Below are 3910 nucleotides of genomic sequence, written 5' to 3'. Positions count from 1 at the left end.
TGTGATGTTAATCTAACAAATCAACAGGGCTACTTCCTAATGGACCGAAGTTCTGTGGGACTGAAGAATCATCAACCGATGTGAACTGCTATTTGTTTAGGTGGTTCAGTCTTTCCCCATCGGCAGCCCTGTAAGCTTACATTTACTGAAAAAATCCTGTTTCATTTTTCTCTTTGAGTAAGAATATTTGTCCGCAGCTTACGGACTAACCCGTTCGATAGTATTACTTGGGTATAAACTTCCTTCCCAGATTGTCTCTGTCTCATCGCAAAATTACACAAACATTTTTCAATTTACAATATTTTACTTTGTCATTTTTTTCCCTGTTCGACGACTCTTCCGACTATGTGAGTGTGTATGCGTATGTTGAATCCGATTACGCTTGTCCGCTAAACTGAAACGTGATCGAAATGACATTCGATCGATATTGACACTAACTAGTTTAAAAAAAAATGTATTCACACGCATACGCACACGTGCACGCGCACTTTTGCAGTCCCATGCACTGACCGCTGGTTCTACCTTGTGCGCTTGTCCGGAGTTTTTCTTTGTTTCTTTTTTAATTTGAGGTAATCGATAATAGCGTGGCATGAAAAACAATTTTGCGAAAACCCGGTGAAAACATATCGCTCCAATGAATGCTGTCCATCATGTGCGAGGTCGGGAAAAGTGTTACACGTATCGCATGAAAACAAAGAGTGTACAGATAAAACTGAAAAGGAATTAAAGCGGAGAAGTCGGCAACTCAGTCAAACCACCTCTAATAAAGTGACAAATAGTACTAAACTATCGACTACTAAGATTCATTTGATTTTGTAACCAAGAATTTAGTTTTTGTTTTTAACGGCGCCATCAATTTAAAAGAAATGCATCTTTTCTGGTTCACATTTAAATTAAAAAAAAATTAAAAAACCTACCTTTCTTGTTTTTTGATTCACATTTAGATAGTCAGCATTATATCATTTACATTTAACGTATACTGCATCCCGGTATCAGCATGCTTATTATACAATAAAATAAAAACAGCGCTAGCTAACCATGAACATAATTAATTTCCTTGTAAATCTGTTTTGCTTCTTTCTTTATTTATTTATTTGTGTGGGGTGTTTTTTTGCGTGTTTATTTTGGGGAGAGTGTTTTATTGTTCCTCAAAAGCACTTTGGTCAATATCCCTTTAACTTTGAACTACCGTTCAGTTTGAGGACAGAATGCAATTCTTTTATTTTTGGACAACAACACTGTTGGGGTTGATGTACAAAATTGATGGTTGACTGATCAAAAGATCAAAATATTGTGTGCGATATCTGTTCCTTTAAACCTTTCGTTTAACCAGCAGGTGACATATGGCATGGCACGGCCCCCGTTTGACCACCCAGGCTCTCCCTCGCCCACTTTGTCCCCGCAAGTTTTTTTGCTACCTTTTCTATATGCACTGTCAATAACATTTTTTGAGGCGAATTTGTCGTTTGCTTGCAAAAAAAAAAGATAGTTAATTATCAGATCAGCTTTGTAAAGGAGATACTAAAAACCGCACATAATTATTCAAAAAAAGTCTGATGCGTGGCGACAACTGCCGCTCCGACTGAAGGGCTATTTACTGAAAAGGAAGGTGGGGGGGGGGGGGTCCTGGGGAGAGGTGGAGGGGTGGTGGGCAAAATGAGACAGAGCCGATACGATTACGATGTGGAGGGGGGGGGGGGGAGCAGCAAATGTTCGCATGCACATGGTGGTCAGTAACTTTAGTAACACAAATCGACGTTTGATTTTAATCCCACACAGATGTGTTAATTTTTCTTTTGTTATTTTCTTTTTTTCTGTCAAAATGTATAAATGAAAAACGTGACAGGCTGGATAAAATTTATCTGAGTGAAACGTTATTTCTTTCAGGGTCCGCATTGGTTTCTAAAAAACAATAGCGTTTAATTTTAACTTGATTTCATTTACATGAATTCAAATCAGAAACGAAGAAAATATCATAACCCCGCAATATAACAGTGTCACAGAATCGTGAAACAATTCCGTGAAAACATTCTCTCAATGCTGACAATGTCTTGGTGCGTGGTTCTCACATGTGGTGTCCAGTTGTCCATCTTAGCTAATTTAAATTCCGCGTGTGATGTTTTAAGTGGGCCTATTGGGACGAAGCTGAGTAGATTCGGGATGCGAAAATCAGCAGATTATACGATTTTATGATCCGCGGCAGAGACTATCAAGTGCTCTTGCGTATACAAGAACCAGTCGGTCGGATCGAGTCCAGGTGTGATTTTCGCGTTCTACTTACAGTCGTTTTATCTCAGCTGATAACTCCTTGCCAAATGGTGGCAAAAACGCTCAATGGAAAGTGACATCGCATGCGTTGGGAAGACCGTGGGAAAATATTGAGACCTCAGAATAGGGTCCTTTTAATTAGAGACGATTGACCAAAGCAAAAATAATACGACAACACATCATAGTGTGTGTGTGTTTCTGCACGCGGTCTGTTTCTCATAAGGCACGCAATAAGCACACCCTGGTCGTAAGGGAAAATAGCCTAATATGGACAACTGCCTGATATGGACCACCTCCAGTTCTGACAAACTAACGGTGCTATAGGTCTCAAAACAATTTCATTCTTTGGATAACTTGCATATATATGCAATATAAACATTTGTAACCACACAATAAGTTAAGCTTATATTAAATGTGGTTATAAATATGTACATCTAGATAGGAATTATTATTTCACGTTATGTCAAGGTCAGAGAATCGCTTATCCCCTTGTTATAAATGTAAGACAGACAAGATACAATTTTTACCAAAAAAAGAGGAAAAGATACAGCAAAAGAATCAGAGGATGTGACAGAGGACGGGAAGAGAGTTAATTTTATTTTTCAGCAAGCAAGGGGGGGGGGGGGGGGGGTCAGAGAGACGATTACTGTTACAGACTTGCCAATTCAATGTTCCTGCAGCAGCAATAATTTCATCCAAAATGTTGTCCAAACTAATTAAGCTTAGATTACTCATAATTTATGAATACAAAGAAAAACCTTCAAGAAAGATTCACTCAAACTTGATTAAATCCCCAGATGAAGCATCCGTCGCGTCGCACATATGGAAACATGCGTTCTTTGATATTACTGTTGCGATCGGTTTTGACGCTGCCGCCACCTCGCCGCAACTATCGTGCTGCCATCGCGTCGCGATATGGAAACACAGCTTAAGACTATGCATATAATACTGCTGGTTTTCTCTTCATTCTTCTCAAAATGTCGGTCTCTGTCTGTCTGTCCCTGTTTGTGTGTCTCTCTATCTCTATCTCGCACTAATTCTGTCGGTCGGTCCGTCTCTCTGTCTGTATCTCTGTATTTCTAGCTCTGTCTCTCTTTTTGTCTTTTTCTTACTCTCTCAGTTTATTAAAACAAAACAAAAACAAGTCGCGTAAGGCGAAAATACAACATTTAGTCAAGTAGCTGTCGAACTCACAGAATGAAACTGAACGCAATGCAACGCAGCAAGACCGTATACTCGTAGCATCGCCAGCCACCGCTCACGGCAAAGGCAGTGAAATTGACAAGAAGAGCGGGGTAGTAGTTGCGCTGAGAAGGATAGCACGCTTTTCTGTACCTCTCTTCGTTTTAACTTTGTGAGCGTGTTTTTAATCCAAACATATCATATCTATACGTTTTTGGAATCAAGAACCGATAAGGAATAAGATGAAAGTGTTTTTAAATTGATTTGGAAAATTTAATTTTGATACTAATTTTTATATTTTTAATTTTCAGAGCTTGTTTTTAATCCAAATATAACATATTGATATGTTTTTGGAATCAGCAAATAATGGAGAATAAGATGAACGTAAATGTGGATCGTTTTATAATTTTTTTTTTTTTTTAACATTTTTCTGATTTTTAATGACCAAAGTCATTAATTA

The sequence above is a fragment of the Littorina saxatilis genome, unplaced genomic scaffold (genome assembly GCF_037325665.1).
Source record: "Littorina saxatilis isolate snail1 unplaced genomic scaffold, US_GU_Lsax_2.0 scaffold_96, whole genome shotgun sequence".
Lineage (NCBI taxonomy): Eukaryota > Metazoa > Mollusca > Gastropoda > Littorinimorpha > Littorinidae > Littorina > Littorina saxatilis.
The sequence above is the reverse complement of the archived record's forward strand: the minus strand, read 5'-3'. Positions refer to the sequence as shown.